This window comes from Salvelinus sp. IW2-2015, linkage group LG16 (assembly GCF_002910315.2).
Source record: "Salvelinus sp. IW2-2015 linkage group LG16, ASM291031v2, whole genome shotgun sequence".
Classification (NCBI taxonomy): Eukaryota; Metazoa; Chordata; class Actinopteri; order Salmoniformes; family Salmonidae; genus Salvelinus; species Salvelinus sp. IW2-2015.
This window is the reverse complement of record NC_036856.1, coordinates 34,733,849-34,753,867: the sequence shown is the minus strand read 5'-3', so window position 1 is coordinate 34,753,867 and position 20,019 is coordinate 34,733,849.

Sequence of the window (20,019 nt, the reverse complement as noted above, 5' to 3'; positions counted from 1 at the left end):
AGCAAATACATTAATCTCATTCATCGCCCAGCAGAGTCTACACACTTCAGCGTCACAAGGTAGGCAGGGGAGGGGTGGTGTGTGTTTTCTAGCGAGTTTTTCACGAATAACCCCCATGGCTCTACGTTGAACTCAGTGAGCGCTGCAGGCTCGTGTGACCATAGCACAGCCCACCCGGTAGCATGCCCTCCCAGGCTGATGGGAAAGATGTTAGCCACGGTGAGGGAGGAAAGAGAGACGGCCAACTTAGTCCAGGCCGCCCCAGAGCATGTCCCAGGAAGGCAATAGCAAGTCTCACGCCAATGCCATTTGACTCTGCTATGAGAGACCTGCAGCATTGGCGTGAGACCTCAGCTGTACCGTTCATCCCTCTTGTCCTCCCTCTCCCGCATAATGCACTCTCCACGTGCCCCCCCCTCCCTTCTTTACCCACCTCTTTTTTCTAATCTATTTTCAGAATAGCTTTTTTTTCCCTGTGCCTCCAGCATCCTTCAGAACTGAATATCTCCGGATGTGTTAAGTAAGCAGCATCAGTGGCCTAAAGCCCCAGCCCCAGCCTCTCGGCTAGCCGATCGGACACAGTGACCCAGGCCCAAGCTCCACACCTCTCCCTTCGCCCTCAGCCTCCGCCCGAGTGCCCATGGACCCGTGTGGGCCAGGTATGACAGACGACGTTGTACGGATCGAAGCAATTGTTGACGGCCATGGGTGCTCATCCGTACATTAGGGCCACTAGATCCTCGTCCCTCCTAAGTTTTACTCATGTTTAGCTAAACCAGGAGCTTCATCTTCTCACCCATCACCTGCTTATTTCTACTTTCACGGCCCCCAGTATATTGGGAGGAAGTGGTTTAGAGGAGATGCGAGACATCTTGCAAATAATGATGGACACGTAAAGAACTCACCATTTTTCAGACTTGATTCTTGCTCTCAATTTTATCTCTATACTCTGGCCATCTGGCGCGTACCACCTAACTGTTGTTCGGGGTAGTGCATTTCTAGGTCGCTACGTCTCGAGGGTAAGTGGCTTGATAGATGTGTGATGTTGAGGTGTGTGTGTGTGTGTGTGTCGATGTGTGTGCTAGTGTGGTGTGCCTGCTGTGTGAGGTGTGTTAGCCACTGTCTGTCGTGTGGAAGCTGACCTAAGCACACACTATGATTAGGACGCGTTGTGTGGATGGTTGAGATCCGCGTTGTGTACCGGTGGAGTCCCAGGGGGATAGACGCTGGGGGTCGCCATGCGGCGAGGGCATGCAAGATAAAAGTGGTGATGTGTGATGCTGGGGTGTCGTGTGCGATAGAAGTGGGTGTGTATAGAATAGAAAACTGGTTTGGCAGGCCTCTTCAAAAGCTCTCAAGTGCGTGCCACTGCGCATCATATTTGATGTGCATGAACTGTGTCCCAGTGAATCTTGACACGTTGGTACATTCGAGTTATGAAGGGCACAGGCCACCGAGTCCTAGAGAACGTCCTCCGTACCAATGCCATATCACAATGGCCCAGCGAAATTTGAGACACCTGTTGTAGTATATTTCCTCTCTCCCTTACTTCCATACTTCCCAGGTCATAGAAATTATTTGGTTTTATTGGTGCAGATAATGGGTCTTATGTGCGCCCCAGCTGCGCTCAGCGTTGCATTACAATTATGATTCCTAGTATTTTAGAGCAACGACCACACACGACAGGCACACCCACATGCTACGATCTACACACACATCCACACACAATCACCATCCCTACCACACATCACTGACCACACATGGCTCACCCACACACGGACACCACCACACGGCCCACACCTACACACTACCACACACACAACCACACACAAACATCACATCACGACCCGACACAGCAGCACACAAACACACCACACACATCTACACGGTCAAATAACAACGGATATGTGCATTCTACCGCTTGTAGTGGCATGGGTTACCCGTTATACGGGAAACGGAATACCGGGAGGTCCGTCTCGCGCTTTTTGCGTTTGAAGGCCATATATTCAACCTAATTATTAGCTGAGAGAAAGTTAGTGTCATGTAAAGAGTACATCGCTGTGGAGCATTGATCTTGTCCACAGTCCGTATGTGCATTGTAAAAACAACACGATTTACTATTCTAGTCATTATCTAAAGTGCATCGTAGGTCCCTTATTACCCATGTGCATGACCCCTAAAATCAGTCTGCAATGCGGATGGAGAGAGACATAGTGTTATGATATGCATTCTTTGTATACACGAGGCACAAGTTGCCATTTATATCACTTGGATGTCTACCCGTGGCTAATTTTCTTTACCTTCTCAATCGGTCCTATTAACTTCCATGTAGGTCTATTTTTAAAATTTCATCCTCTATTGTAACAGTGAACTTATCCGTAGAAATGAATAATCTAGTCGGAATAAGCCATTTTGATATCTAATGGACTCCCTATACATCCCTCATATTTATCTTTTCATATTGATTTTGACAATGTATTTTACTTACTCTAAAATCTCACCTATACCTTTTATTAAGCTGACCGATAATGGCATCATTCAGGCCTAGTAGCCCATTGTGTTGGGGTAATTATGAAAACACCAGACCATCAGTACCCTGATCGTCTCCCCGCGTTGTGAAGTGGATGACGAGGTAACTATAGAACACCCAGACCGTCAGTACCCTGACGTTCCTACCTCGGTAGGAGTACAAGGAATATGTTAACTGACCCAGACCATCGGGAGTACCCTACGTTCCCCTCTGTAGTTAGTGACAAGTATAGGAGAGCATCTCGTGACAGGACGCGTCTGGATACCCTGTGTGATCGTCCCCCTCGAATTGTAGTAAGATACAAGAGCACCTATAGACCCCCCTCAGTACCATCAGTACCCTGACGGTAATCCCCTGCTGTTAGAGTAGCTGACTGAGTTGAATCATTGAGACACCCAGACTGTGCTAGTACCCCTGACGTTCCCTCTGTAGTAAGGTATACGAGGAAGGTATGCTAGAGCACCCAGACCATCAGATACGTCCTTGACGTTCTCCCATCATTATAGTGTAGCCTAACTAGACAGTAATAGTTAATCACCCAGGACTGTCAGTTTACCCTGAATCGTTCTCCCGTGGCTTGTAGTATGGTTTACAGTAATATGAACCACCCAGACTCGGATGATATGCGCCTGACGCCTTCCTCCTCTGGGTTAGTAGTACTGTAGTAATATGATGTACAACCCAGTTACCTCGTACCCTGACGTTCCCCTCGTGTGTAGTTACAGATAATATGAGACACCCAGGGACCCGTCCCTAGGCGCGCTGGTATGTGTCCCCTCTGTAGTAGTACAGTATACTCCCTTGATTACATCGCCGAAGGGACCTGCGTCGTAAGATAACTCCCTGGGACGTTCTCTCTTCGGTGTATGTCACGTAAGCTAGTAATGTATTAGAGACACCGCAGGGACCGTACAGTACGCGCGGACGGTTCCCCTTTCGTGGTAATAAGTACTCAGGGTTGAGAGTTGCATGTGATATGCACGCGACAGAGGACTTGCTCAGTACCCTTGACTTTCCCCTCGTGTAGTAGATACTCCTCGCCGAGTACATGTGGAATGTCGAAGCGAGCTCCTTAGGACCGTCAGTACCCTGACGTTCCCGCTTCATGTGTGAGAGTGAGGCTGTACGTGAGTAATAGAACTGAACACCCCGAGACTGTGCTAGTGACCCCTCGTGATGGTTTTCCTCCTCTATGTTTAGTAGGTAGCAGTAATACTTGTGATACAGTCTCCATTAGACACCGTCTCGATACTGGCGCTGATTCGTGTGCTCTCTGTTCTCGGTTGTAGGTTAGATGAGAGTACCGTGTTAATACAGTTCTGGATCTTGACACCACCGCGATGTACCGTCCCAGTACTTCATGACTCCCCTCGTATAGTACAGTATAGTACGGATAGTAATCCATCGAGAGACACCAGGAGTCCATCCCAAGTGTACCAACTAGACGTTGTGCCCTCCCATGTAAACATCAAGGAGCAGTAAGTTGAGTTAAGCAGTAATATGAACACCCGCCGACGGATAGATGATACCCTATTCGAGTGTACCCACCTGGCAGTGAATAGGCATCAATAGTCATTCAAGCTAATGGTGGATGAATTCACACCCAGTAACGTCAGTGACCTCCTGGACGTTTCCGCTCCTCATCAGTCCTAGTTCCCTACTTGGCGGTGTTGGGAGTAATAAGGGGATTGGAGCACCCCAGGACGACGTCAGCTACCTAGTTACGTGTTCGCCCTCTGTAGATAGTTAGGGCAGTACTTTATATTCGTATGGAACACGCGCAGTGACTGTCTAGTGACACCTGCACGTTCACCTACACTCGCTAGCCTACATTGTTCCCAGCTAATGATCACAAAGCGACCCATAGTTCGCTGTCCAGTAGGCCTGAACGTGTCCCCCTCTGTACGATGAGGGCAGTCAACCTGAGTAACTATGAACACCCGACCTAGCTCAGAACTCCGGCTGACGCTTTTCACGATTCCTTCTATGTAAGATAAGGTAGTAACACCAGGAACCAGGAGTAATGTACGATGAACCACCGGTGCAGACGCGGGTCAAGCTTCCCACGGCCCTCTCAGTAGAGCGGTGTCCCTGATCGTAGCACTAACGCATCACCATGTAGTGATTGATGATAACCCGACCAGTCGTAGGTAACGGCCACCACTCTGCAACCCGCGTTCTCTCCCTCTCTAGTAAGTATACCACCACTGCCATACCTTCACGCTAGTAAAGTGTATGAACAGGCCCAGAGCCCAACCGTCCCAGGTACCCCGTCTGCTTGATCCTCCCCCTCATGTGGTATAGTACGAAAATATTGACTCGACCCCACTACACCACCATGCCTGGTCCTAGGTCCGGCCCGTGCATGACGCTTACCCTCCTCACCCATGCCTCAAGTAGATCACACAGGATATAGAAAACAACCCAGAACCGCTCTATTGCCTTAACCCTGACCGTTCCCCTCTGTAGATAGATACAGTAATATGACACCCAGACACGTCAGTACACACTGACGCCACCTAACCCTCTGTGAGTAGACAGAGTAATATGAACACCCAGACCGTCAGTACCCTGACGTTCCCCTCTGTAGTAGTACAGTAATATGAACACCCAGACCGTCAGTACCCTGACGTTCCCCTCTGTAGTAGTACAGTAATATGAACACCCAGACCTGTCAGTACCCTGACGTTCCCCTCTGTAGTAGTACAGTAATATGAACACCCAGACCGTCAGTACCCTGACGTTCCCCTCTGTAGTAGTTACAGTAATATGAACACCCAGACCGTCAGTACCCTGACGTTCCCCTCGTAGTAGTACAGTAATATGAACACCGACCGTCAGTACCCTGACGTTCCCCTCTGTAGTAGTACAGTAATATGAACACCCAGACCGTCAGTACCCTGACGTTCCCCTCTGTAGTAGTACAGTAATATGAACACCCAGACCGTCAGTACCCTGACGTTCCCCTCTGTAGTAGTACAGTAATATGAACACCCAGACCGTCAGTACCCTGACGTTCCCCTCTGTAGTAGTACAGTAATATGAACACCCAGACGTCAGTACCCTGACGTTCCCCTCTGTAGTAGTACAGTAATATGAACACCCAGACCGTCAGTACCCTGACGTTCCCCTCTGTAGTAGTACAGTAATATGAACACCCAGACCGTCAGTACCCTGACGTTCCCCTCTGTAGTAGTACAGTAATATGAACACCCAGACCGTCAGTAACCTGACGTTCCCCTCTGTAGTAGTACAGTAATATGAACACCCAGACCGTCAGTACCCTGACGTTCCCCTCTGTAGTAGTACAGTAATATGAACACCCAGACCGTCAGTACACCTGACGTTCCCCTCTGTAGTAGTACAGTAATATGAACACCCAGACCGTCAGTACCCTGACGTTCCCCTCTGTAGTAGTACAGATATGAAACACCCAGACCGTCAGTACCCTGACGTTCCCCTCTGTAGTAGTACAGTAATATGAACACCCAGACCGTCAGTACCCTGACGTTCCCCTCTGTAGTTAGTACAGAATTAGGAACACCCAGACCGTCAGTACCCTGACGTTCCCTCTGTAGTAGTACAGTAATATGAACACCCAGACCTCAGTACCCTGACGTTCCCCTCTGTAGTAGTACAGGAATATGAACACCCAGACCGCAGTTACCCTGACGTTCCCCTCCTATGTAGTAGTACAGTAATATGAACACCCAGACCGTCAGTACCCTGACGTTCCCCTCTGTAGTAGTACAGGAATATGAACACCCAGACCATCAGTACCCTGTGAAGGCCGCTTGCTGTTGAAACGGTGATTAATAAATGTATTGCGTTGGTGATAGTGTATGCAGCTACACTATTTTCCTTTTTATCATAGAAGCATGTCGTTAACCATCGGTTGGCTCTGGCTCTGAACCTCCCTGTGTGTCTGTGCCGTCAGTCATCCCCGGTCGCCCCCAGTTATCTCTGGTCGCCAGTCCCGGCTGTTAAGGTTGTTGGCTTGACTTCTGCCATAGAAATAGAAGTACTAGAATGGTTATTCCCATTCAAGTCAATGTTCCGTGTTCTGAGGAAATGTTCCTGTTCTTGTAATTTCTTTGGCACCTGGAGTCCACATCAAATGACTGGAGTGGGCAGGGACAGCATTGTCTCATGACGGCAGCATTGAGTCGGGTGGAACACCCATCAGTAAAACCCCATGATGTTTGAACATGGATAGGACCCCTGATTCTCTGATGCTGACATTCAATACAACACAATCACTGACCAGGTTATGATTGCCCAGGCCATTCTGACTCTCATACTGAGTTCTGACAACCCTATAGATAGTGATTTAGTTTGTTTTTGTGTGTGTGTGTTTTGTGAGATAATGTGTGTACATCCATCATGTGCTCTGTGTCTGTCTCAATCAGTGTATCATAATGGTGTTACTCTTGGTCCCTCATCATAACCTCTGGACGGGTCACATGATGTGACGCTTTCTGAATGGTCATCAACACCCCAGTCAAAGCTCCTCACTTCCCCAGTCCATTGACAGTGGCTGATGAGATGTTAAATACGTACAAAAGCTATAGGTTATCAGACATGTCCTACAGCCACCAGTGACTTTGTGATCCATCCGTCCCACCTGTCCCTTCCTTCCTTCCTTGTTTCCTTCCTCTTCTCAGCTGGGTGCATGCCATCCACCAATTTAAATGCTTGCCCTCCAATCCTCCCTTCCCCAAAACATGTGTAAATATTGGACTATAAATTGTGCCTTCCTGTATTATACTTATGCTAAAATGTTTATATTCTATTGAGGCATTTGCTTTATGTTGGTATTCTTATCTTTTATTATTTCTTATTGTTGTTGCATTGTGMAGAAGGAACCTCAAGTAAGCATTTTGTTGGCCGGTGTATACCATGTGTATCCTGTACATACGCCAAAGAAAAACTGAAATCTGATGAAGGCCTTCTGTCAACATGTTGGTTATTATTAAATGTATTGCATCTGAACAACAGAGTGTGAGGCTATGTATTCACTTCAAAGTTCATGCCATGCTATTTATTTATGTATGTCTATTCGTCAGAGCTGAGGCTATGCTACGCTAGCTAGCTAGAGTTCAGCTCCGGCAGAGGCATCTCCCAGCACGTGTCAAGGGAGAGGTGTTAGGCAACGTTAGGTATGTGTTGGGGTTGGAGGTTGCATGGGGAGGAAAGCGACAGTCACAGTGTGCCGTGTGTCTTTAAATAGCCCTCCATGATAGCGCCTCTTTAGCGTGGCTCTGTGATGCTGGATTACTGACTGTCAGGTGTAAAAGTGGATGCTAATCCCTGTTAGCAGGGCTGTTTAAAATCCCATTGCTAGGAGGACCAGGTATGGTAATGGTACTATACCGGAAACCATCAACAGTTTTATCTCTACAGAGGAAACACCCAGTTTAGCTGTCAGGGATAGATGTGGAGGTATGGTCCTAATCTGGAATAGGAAGTGATCCCCAGACCTCTCCTTAAAGGCCCAGTGCAGTAAAAACATGATTTGCCTGGGTTTTATATATACTTCCACACTATGAGGTTGGAATAATACTGTGAAATTGTGAAAATGATGATAATGCCCTTTTTAGTATAAGAACTGTTTGAAAAGACCACCTGATATTTCAGCCAGTTTTGGTGGGATGGAGTTTTGGCATGCCTGGTGACATCACCAGGTGGTAAATTGGTTAATAGACCAGTAAGAAAGACTTCCAAACCTCTCCGCCAATAACAGCTAGTTTTCAGCTTTCCACTCCCAGACAGTTCTAGCAAAATTCTTGCTTGAGAAATTGCTCTTTGCTAAGAAACTATTTTTGATCATTTTAAATTGAAAACAATCCCAGTAGGGTACCTAATTATTACCCAGCAATAGATTTGGTATTGAGATAGAAACATCTGCATTGGACCTTTTAAACTCCTGAGACCCCAGCAACTGACAGTCTTACATTGAATCTATTCCAGTACTAGCAGGACACCTGATACTAGCCCCAAGAGCTTGATGATCAGTTGACTATGTTGAATCAGGCGTTCTAGTATTGGACTAGATCAAATACGTGGAACTGGTTGGAGGTAATCAAGGAAAGGGTCAGGAAACACTGGAATAGGTGGCTGCACTGTAGGTTCCTGGTATTGTTATGGAGGAACAAGACTTATCACATAATCACCATTCGGTGCTTATTATGGTATTATTAAGTCCTGTTAAGGTTGATCGACAGGGACTACACAGTTAGCTGTACAGGCAGACCTTGAGACGCCCACAGGATATGGTAGCTCTAGGAATAAGAGCCCAGAGGGAGGCCCATTCTTGGGAGCATTAGCCCTGGGTAACCTCCTAATGCTATGTTTCCAAGAAGAGGTCATTGATGCCAGTAGTATGGCTTTAAAAGTTTTAATATAGTTGAAGCTGTGACTGAATGGGAGAGGCCCAGGTGGTCCCAAAAGGGCTTCAGCTAGGGCTAACACCTTAGGCTAACACCAGGGTTGGGATCAGGACAAGACTAGGATTTAGGAAGGCTGCTTTAAATAGATGTTTAAATAGTTGTGTTGTTGCTGTTCCATTTCCTGTGACTAGTTGTAGGTCTGTGCTAGGTCCCACCCTAGCATTACTCTACAGGACCCGCCCCTGTTACCGTGGTTAACAGGGTTCTCCCTCCCTAGTACCTCAGCTGCAGCACCTACCCTGCACACTCTCATCCTGAACCATGAAACAATACATGACTAAAACCAAAAGTAACAATTTACATGAACTATACATAAAGCATCCATTACACATCTATAAATCACACCATAAACATAAAGAAGTCATTTAGCAGACGCTCTTATCCAGAGCGACTTACAGTAGAGTGCATACATTTTATTACATTTTTACATACTGAGACAAGGATATCCCTACCGGCCAAGAGCAGACGCTCTTATCCAGAGCGACTTACAGTAGAGTGCATACATTTTATTACATTATTATTATAATTTTTTACATACTGAGACAAGGATATCCCTACCGGCCAAACCCTCCCTACCGGCCAAACCCTCCCTAACCCGGACGACGCTATGCCAATTGTGCGTCGCCCCACGGATCTCCCGGTTGCGGCCGGCTGCGACAGAGTCATTTAATCTACCCTTGATTTTTAATGAGCATTGTGTTGTGAGAGATTTACTATCCCCCTGTCTCTAGGGCCGGGACGATACCAGTATCGCAATACCCGTTAGTATCGTGGTAAGTAAACAAAAAACGAAGCTGATTTAACTTCTTTAGGAAAATGYCTCTAATGTTGGAAACAAGCATCATTATGTTGTCTTCCAGAGTCAAATGTATTTATTTCCTAACCTATCGCACACAATATTTTACATACAGCAAGTTTTCAAAGGACCAAAGAGTTTGGTCTGCTTCATATTTTCATTTTTGCAGTGGAAAAAATATAGCAATACTGGTGTTGTCACAGCTCTATGTGCTACTGGACAGGCCCTGGTCACTGTGTTCAGCTACTTAGAGGCAGAGCTAGACAGGAAGCAGTAGTGAATAATGTTCTGACAGCTCAGGAGGAAAGGCCTTTCCTGTGGAGGGAGCATTACTCCTCTCTGCTTTGGCAGCAGATGCTTTTATAACAAGTGTTTGGACTGGAGATGTGGCTGTGGAGCGGAGCACAGAGAGGAGAGGATAAGGATACTGAGGGTAGGGAAAGGGAGGGGACGGGGATGGGGACGGGCAGTGACGTCTGGAGGTATTCTCAAGAGGTAACATGTCCAGGTGACCCGTTTGTGTGTGGAGCCACTGAGGTATGTGTGTGTGTGTGTGTGTGTAATATACAACAACATATGCCATTTATTAGCTGCTTTTTTTCCAAAGCGACTTAAAAACACTTATGGGTGGCCCCAACGGGAATCAAACCCATGACCCTTGGAACAAGCGCCTTGCTCTGAGCCACACAGGTCGTGTGTGTGTGTGTGTGTGTGTGTGTGTGTGTGTGTGTGTGTGTGTGTGTGTGTGTGTGTGTGTGTGTGTGTGTGTGTGTGTGTGTGTGTGTGTGTGTGTGTGTGTGTGTGTGTGTGTGTGTGAGAATGAAGAGACAGGCCACAGATGAGGAAGAACTCATTGTAGGGAAGAATAAGGTCTTTGTTGCTGTGAGGGACAATTATTCAGTAAGAGACCCAAAAGACCCAAAATGAACTTTCCCACAACAAAGGCACGCAGCAGGGACAGGAACTGGGCAGAGGAAGGGGACTGTCGTCTGGATTCATTGTCCTTCATTTGTCCCTTTTTATGCCCTCACACCTCTGTCCACTGCTATTACACCTCTCATTAACATACATACACATTAACTTCCACTTCATCACTCTAAGACACACACACGTACACACACATGCACCCCCCCTCCCTCAGCCCACCTAAAGTAAACCTTCTCTCATGATCTGTCTCAGATAAGTCAAACAGTGTTTAATGAGCGTGGCCTTGTGTAGGGGTAGAGGAACACAATTGCTTATTTTACAGGCAGCAGCGCTGGGAAAACCTTCCTTCTCCAGACTGACGGGCTAGCCTGTCTGCCTGCTAGGGTGTTAACGGTAGTATGGGTTCCTCTCACAGACACACAGGAAAAGTAAATGCCGTATTAGTCACGTGATASGAAGATAATGATTTAAAAGCACATTAAGTTGACATGTGCCTGTGACGCAGGCTTCCGTATGGATTGTCAGGCTGGTTATTTACAGTATGTCAGTCTGTTTGCCTTCCAGACTTTCTTTCTCTGTCTTTTTAGCTGTTTGTCTGTCAGTCTCCTTATATTTTGTATCACTGTCTCTCTCTCTAGTCTGTTCATCTGTTTGTGTATCTGTGAGTGTGTGTGAGCGAGTGTAGCGGGCGAGCTCCAATCACAGATTAGAGCCTTCTTGAACATGTGACCCTGGATTAGGAGGTCTCTCTTTCTCTCTTCTCAGACACACACACACACACACACACACGCAAGCATGCTCTCGCACACAATACACACAAACACACGCACACATATACACTGCAGAAACTCCTGATGATTATACTGTCTCTGACAGCAGTGTCAGGCCCAGAATTGCAGTGAGAGAATACCAAAACCACCAGGAACAGAGCCGAGTGAAAAAGAAAGAGAAATATCAAATCAATTGTTATTTATCACATGCACCGAATACAACAGGTGTGGACCTTACCGTGAAATGCTTACTGACAAGCCCTTAACCAACAATGCAGTTCAAGAAATAGAGTTAGGAAAATATTTACATAATAAACTAAAGTACAATTTAAAAAWATATATATAAGTAACACAAGAAAATGACATAACAATGACGAGGCTATATACAGGGGATAGCTGTAGGATTGGAGGGAGAGAGACAACAGAGCAAGAAACGGCGTGTCAGGAAAAGATGGGTAAACAGAGGAAGAGAGATGAAGGGACATAGGTAATCAGTCAGAAAGCTTAGAGATAAACAGAGCATGAGCATAAAAGAGGGAGACAGACAGGGACACTGATAGTGTGAGAGGAGGCGAGGGAGAGCGGCAGGGAGAGAGAGAGAAACAGAGAGAGAATGGGAGAGAGGGAGAGAGAAGGGAGAGACAGAGAGAGGGAGAACTCTGTGATCCCAGTGACCCCGGATGGCAGCCAGCTCAGGCCTCTATTTTGTTGAGTCACTGTCCTGCGTGTTACATCACTGGCCTATGCGACTCCTATTTGCTCGAACTCAGAAAGTCTAGACGGGATCTCAGAAAGAAATATGTAGTGCCCAAATAACTCTTTACAATCTCTACCAGTATACAGACTTTTAGCCCCGATTAGAACCCAAACAATGCCAGCCGTGATTCTGCCCGCAGCTCTGCCATCCTGTCACTCCAGCCATGTGCCAGAGTCCAGAGGCAACCAGCTTGTGCCAGCCTATTCCATCTGAGAATATCTGTTTTCACTCTTACTACCATGTTCTGTCTCTCTCCTCTCCTCCTCCTTTCCCCTGAGTGTTCTCCATTTCCTGTTGATATGGACATCTGCTCCGCTCCTTCCCTACTTCCGGTTTTGAGGAGGGAGAGATGTAGGGATGGGGTAAAGAAGGGGAGGGATGGGGTAAAGAAGAGGGGGATGCCTTGAGGGAAGTTGGAGTGATTTATTTTGGTCATGTTTTATTCATCTCTTCCCTCCATAACTAAATCAGCTGCTCCCACGTTGCCTATTAACTAAGGCTGTGTCTGTCTCTGGCCCTCTCTCAGCCCCACAATGTCTCTGACTGGATCCAAACACAGACATAATACACAGTCCACGGTTAGGTGTAATCCCAGGGGGCAATCTGATCTCACTTTGGCGCTTTGCCAGTTATGTGCAGTGTGTTACATTTCTAGGGAATTCAACCGCTGGTTAAAGAGGATTTTAGAGGGACTCATCTCCAGTATAGTACAGGTAATGCATAGTTTCAACTCTGCAGCGGTGGCATCCATTTTGATCTATAGAACCGTGTTTGTGTTGCTTTAACAGGATGGACGTATCCATTAGGTTTCACTGTGATGCTGGTATCAGTGCCAGAGCAGTAAAACAAAAAGCTGTCAAATAGGGCCATTTTTTCCCACTATTTGTCCTGTTTCACACATGTACAAGTATGTGGTGTGAAATGTTTTTTTTTGCATATCCCATTTTCCCTGAGATGGCCAGGAATGGAGACTAGTATGGGTGCAGGCAGTGACACAGGTCGTGTCTACACTTGACATTCACATGCGACTTCTGCTATCAGAATACGAAGGTCGCATTGAAAACACGGGTTTAGATGCACAAAAGTAGCTTTGTGGTCTGATTGTGTTCAGATCTGTCTGACCACTTCAGAAGGTGGTCAGGGATGCATTGTGTGCGGATTTCTCGTCTGTCTGGACGCAATCAGGCTACCGAAAGCGCATACAGTGGGCGAAGTCATCAGCACTCCTCCCACAAGTCTCCAGAAAACGTGTCTTTTTGGACCGAGAGGCACCTTTTCATTATGACGTTGGAGGAAATGCGTTCCTAACGTGTGAGGAACGTTTGCTTGCCTCATAAATGCTAGCTAATATTTAGAAAAAAAGCTAGAGTTATGCTAACCCATTTGCAATCTCTTTAGCATTGCTTGCTAGCTTTCTGGCTAGCTACAGAGGTTAGCTGGCTAGTTGGCTACAGTAGTTAGCTACTCCCATCAGTTGTTGTTGTGTTATCATATTTTGACTATTCCACCATTTGTGAAATGTTATCCAGACACAGAGGACCCGGTAGACAATTTTAAATGGAGGTGTGGATGCATGACGTGTTCAGAATTCCATGATCAGAACTCTATGATCAGAATACTAAAGCTGCATGAACTGTCAAGTCTAGACACGGTCACAGTGATGCAGCACCACGGCAACAGGAAGAGTAGAGATMAGGTTTTAGATGGAAACTGTGAGGATGGATGGAGGGGGATGGAGGTCAGCTGTGTTTGACATATGTGGGTGAGTGTGTGAGATGTATTTGTGTGTGGAATGCATATGTGGGTGTGTTTGCATTGTCTGTGTGTGTACATGTGTTGTGTGTGTGTAGTGTATGTGTGTGTACCTGTACTGTGTGTATGTGTATGTGTATGTACGTGTGTGTACATGTAGTGTATGTGTGTGTATGTGTGTGTACACGTAGTGTATGTGTGTGTACATGTAGTGTATGTGTGTGCATGTAGTGTATGTGTGTGTACACGTAGTGTATGTGTGTGTACATGTAGTGTATGTCTGTGTACACGTAGTGTATGTGTGTGTGTACACGTAGTGTATGTGTGTGTGTACACGTAGTGTATGTATGTGTACGTGTAGTGTGTGTGTATGTGTGTGTGTGTACACGTAGTGTATGTGTGTGTACACGTAGTGTATGTGTGTGTACACGTAGTGTATGTGTGTGTGTACACGTAGTGAATGTGTGTGTATATGTGTGTATGAGACAAGAAATATAGTATATCAGACAGCTGTGACTGAGCGGTAGCTGAATGTGTAATATTTTGCAGGGTAGTAGGCGGTGTGTGTGTCTGCATGCATGTGTGTGTTTGCACATGTGTGCCTGCGTGTGAAGGCCTGAGGGAAAAACTCTGGCTTAGAGGAGTCCTTCTAACCATGCTGGTTCATCAGTCCACAGTCTGAGACACTGTTGATGATCTGGATCTCATCTCTCCCCTAGTTATCTCTCCGGGGAAGTTTGGTCCTCTTCCAAAGCAAAGGAGAGGAGCGAGTAATTCAATTTTTGGACAGCTTTGACCTTTTGTGAGACAGTTATTTAGTATGGTTATGTCCAATTAGGATTTCCTCGGCAGCTCGGTCCCTGCTGGAACTACGTCACTGGTAATTGATTTGATAATTACACACACAAATGATATTTCGTTATACATGATGCTGTCCATTAGATATAAATGAATAGCTGTAATGCATTTGAGTCAGTGGTTTTGTAGCTGCACTTGTATCTTTGGGATACTAATTTAGCATGGCAAAGATGCTTGCTAAGATGTCAGGCCAGATATAGCAGCACTTTACTTGTATCTTTGGGATACTAATTTAGCATGGCAAAGATGCTTGCTAAGATGTCAGGCCAGATATAGCAGCACTTTACTTTTATCTTTTGAATACTAATTTAACATGGCAAAGATGCTTGCTAAGATGTCAGGCCAGATATAGCAACACTTTACTTTGACTGGATCACTGAGTGAGTAACACCTAATCACCTCCGATTTACCTTAGTGTGTTTTGTGTGCTTCTCTTTGGGGGTTAATAGTGGGACTGCACCTGTGTGTGTGTGTGTGTGTGTGTGTGTGTGTGTGTGTGTGTGTGTGTGTGTGTGTGTGTGTGTGTGTGTGTGTGTGTGTGTGTGTGTGTGTGTGTGTGTGTGTGTGTGTGTGTGTGTGTGTGTGTGTGTGTGTGTGTGTGTGTGTGTGTGTGTGTGTGTGTGTGTGTGTGTGTGGTCTAGTCCAGGGGTTCCCAAACTTTTTGGGGCTCAGGTCCTAGGAAAGACCACTTTTTAAAGGCATCCGAGCACATTTAGCAGTTCTAATGCTAATTTCCGTCAACTCTACACATTTTCCCATGGGGAACAGAGACAATTTAGCAGTTTTAAAGCTTAAAGTACAGTGCATTTATGTTAAAAAATACAGGAAGTATTGAGTTGAAAACCGGGTCATTGATGGAGTACTGTGGATCCCTGTGAACCTCCCAGGCCCTGTTGTGCATCAAGGGTATATTGTAGATGAATAATATTCCATTGTCATGATTGTATTGTATTGCACCCTCTAACTTCTTCCACAGAGCCTTGGCCTCATTTAATCTATTATTGCTAGGAATGTTTTTTTTGTGAGATGTCAGAGATTGTGTGATGTGTTCTGGCCTTGGTCTGGAGTCTTGATGTGTTGGTCTTGACATGCTTTATGTGACATGATGACAGACGAGGTCAGAGTCTTTTTACTAAAAAATGAACGATAGCTCATTTGATAATGTTTCTGGATAGGTTACGATGACGTCAGACACTCACCTAGTCTCCTTGGACAATGGACATACAGACATAGCTATCCCTGGATGCTCTTCTCTCCCTCCCTGCAGCATCTGACTGCCTGGCAGAATAGCAGTCATTCTCAGTGAATCTCGGTTTTACAGCCAGAGGAAGGAGTGTTTGATGTTGTTGTGTTTGAGGTTTATATGAGCCTTGAAGACAACCTCACCGCACCGCAGAGCCTGACGTCTTTCAAGACTTTTATTTTGTCAAAAGAAAATCCCACTGGCTGTTAACTATGGAGGAAGACAAGCAGCCACATTTCATCTTAGAATCTATGTCGATTGTGGAAACGTACAAGGACTATATAGTATTACATAGTATACTGTTGAAATGGCAGCCATCGTTGTGACAACGTTGCCACTTTCTGTGTAACCAAAATTAATACAGAGGACATTTGTATTAATGTCTTAGAATAAGCAAATCCATTTTAATTTGATTTCTTTGACATGAAAGTCCATATTATGTAGAAAGACTTTTAAAAGTGTTCAATGAAACATTTGATCTTAAGGTACTACTGAGGAAGTTACTTCTTCAACACAGAGATGGGAAAGGGAGAAGGGTAGGTTAGCCTGTCGAGTCGAAGCCCCAGGCTGTCTCAGCCCTTTGTGCTGCCCTGGTGTACAGCTGTGCTCGGTGTGTTTCGCCCTTTGAAAGTCATGTCAGTGGGGCTCAGAGCGTACGTGTCCCCTGCCCACAACCAGTTTCTTCTTATAAGACGGCTGTTTGATGTAGGGCTGCTAAGATTCTCACTCCATTTTGCGTCTGTTTTGTAGTTGAAATGAAAACAGTGCTTTTGATATGTTCTTTATCTGGTGCTTGATAGGTGATGGCCAAGCAGACACTTTCCCTGGGATGCGTTTTTTATGACGGGATCAGAGCAGCAGCCTATGGTTACCACAGGGCTGGGTGGGGGTGTGAGTGAGACAAATTGGTGGTGTGTGTTTCTTCAAGTGGTTCCAGAACTAGAGATTGCTTGTGGTTTCTCTCTCTCTTTCGTTCTTTCATTCTTCCTTCCTTCCCTTTGTAAACAGACCTCCTTAGTGGCTTGTGGATGGGATGGTGGTTGATGAGAAGAATTTTAAGGTTGGTTTAAATAGACCCTCTGGTTAGAAGGGCCTGACAGTACATTCCCCTCCCTGATCAACCTGTAATCCCTATATGGAGGGGGCAGGAGATCAGGACTGCCTTGGACACACTGATTAGAGAGAGGGATGTAGGGAAGAGAAATCCAAAGTAATTCCTAACAGCTTTGAGCCTTTAGCAGTCAGATCTCCCTATCGGTCTGGAGGGAGGGAGAGATCCCAATTTAAGATCTGACAAAAAGTACTTAATCAGTTATATAGAACCCATTGCCCTCTATGGTTGTGAGGTCTAGGATCCACTCCCCAACCAAGAATTCACAAAATGGGACAAACACCCGATTGAGACTCATGCAGAATTTGGCAAAAATATACTTTGTGTACAACGCAAAACCCCAAACAATCCATGCAGAGCAGAATTATGACTATACCCACTAGTTATCAAAATCCAGAAAAGAGATGTTAAATTCTACAACCACCTAAAAGGAAGCAATGCCCACACATTCCACCACAAAGCCCTCACCTACAGAGAGATTAACCTAGCGAAGAGTCCGCTCACAAATACACAGACCCCACAGAGCCCCAGGACAGCAACACAATTAGAGACAACCAAATCATGAGAAAACAAAAAGATGGAAAGAATTAGCTTTCCAATTTGCTGAGTTTTTTTGTTATCTGGCCCTAAACAGAGAGTACAACATTAAGAAAACTCAGTGAGCATAGGCTTCCTATTGAGAGAGGACACCATAGGCAGACCTGGCGCTCAAGAGAAGACAGGCTATGTGCACACTGCCCACAAAAATGAAACTGAGCTGCACTTCCTAACGTCCTGCCAAATATACAGTATGACCACATTAGAGACACATATTTCCCACAGATCACAAAGAGTTTGAAAACAAATCAAACATTGATAAACTCTCATATCTGTTAGGAGAAATACCGCAGTGGGCAATCAAAGCAGCAAGATGTGTGGCCCGTTGCCATGAGAAAAGGGCTACCAATGGAGCACAAACAACATTGTAAATACCACCTATATTTATGTTTATTTATTTCCCCCTACTATTCCCACTAGAACTATTTGCACATGGCTAAAACACTGTACATAATTGATGATGTTCTCACTTTTGTTTATTTCACTTGCTTTGGCAATGTAAACACATTTCCCATGCCAAAGAATCCCCGTGAGGGAGAGAGACCTTTTAAAGATGAAGTTGTTTCCTTGCTGAGTCGGCCATTTAAAATCACTGCCGTATGCTGTCACATCTCTGTGACTCCTCAGCATAGTGAGGCTTACAAATTTCCTGTCCCCCCAGGGAGCTGAGAAGGAACATGATCCTCATTCATCTCAGCTACTGATTCACATTAGCTGCTCCTCCGTAATATTTCATCTGAACAAGAGCTGTTGAGGACAATGTGTCTCAGCCTTCTARTCTCATGAAGTCTATCTCCATGAGCGTTCTATTCTGACCAATAAAACATCTCGCAAGGCAGCTGCAAGTGATGTGATTGGTCGAGCTGTGCGTAGTCAGAGGGCAACTGTGTGTGGAGACTGATGACTGGTGTGAAAGCTTGGGCCACTCTCTCTTCCTGTATCTGCCATCTCTCTCACTCTTTTCTTTCTCTTCTCCTGTCTCCTTCTCCCTCCTACTCTCACTGGCTAGCAGTACATGTCCAGGACCGCACAGCGCACACACACAGCTTGTTGGTTTGCTAGACAGGTCTCTCTCTCTCTTTCTCTCTCTTTCTCACTCACTCACTGACTTGTTAGCCCTTCATCCACTAAATGTCTCCTTGTCTGGATCTGATTCAGGTCTGAGGTGGTCTCTCTCCAACAAGTCCAGGCTGTGAGGTCTGATCATGTGTTTCTATAAAGGCTGCTCATGTTAGTGTTGAGAACAATGCTTCCTCAGCCTCTCTTCCATAGTATAATGTGAATGGGAATGGATGCAGTGCTGATCTATTGGGAGAGGAGAGTGTCATGTCTTTGGCATCATTAAACTGAAGACTGTTAGTTTATCAAATCAATTCTCTGTAATTATTATTACATGATTAACTAATCAGGTAAATGTAATTAACTAGGAAGTTGGGGCACCAAGGAAAATATTCAGATTACAAAGTTATAATTTTCCTAATATAACTTTCAGATATGTTAATATCTGATCAATTAGTCTTCTAATTATTGAGTTATTCTTTACCTCACGTTAGTCTCATTCCAAACGTCGTAAATTGTTGGTTATCTGCACGAACCCAGTCTTCACTATGAATCCATACATCAATTGTCTCAATAATTTATTTATTAAATAACTAAATAATCACAGAAATGCACACACAAACAAAGTAGATATGGTTACAAGGAAATGGTAGGGGATGTGCACTAGTGGGCTAAACCGGCATGGCTGCTAGGTAGACAAAGGGACTGAGAAGGGCGCGAAAGATTAAAGACACTACACAGTTGATAATTCTAACAATTGAAATGCTAATCCTTTGCACATGAACTCTCACTCATTCAGGAATAATTGCAATCAATATATATATTTACGCTCAGTGTGTCGTCGTGATCTCTGTTGGAAAGTTCYTTTCTGTTGGAGAGTTTGTCCACACTCTCTCTTCCGTGGTTAGAATGGATAGTTCAGAGTCCCATTCAGAAATGTTTTTATAGAATAGATGTTTCAGCGGTTGTCGGCCTTCGCATTCAATGGTATAGAATTCCTAGCTGCAGATTAGTAATTAGTATCAAAGATTTGCTCTTATTCTGTCGGATCGATAGTCTCAGATTTTAACCACGTGGTATGGTTAAAAGATTCAGCAATCTGGTCTGGTCTCAAACCATAGCCCTCTCGTGGTAATAGAGGTAAGRTGGTCTGAAGGGAATCCCTCCAGG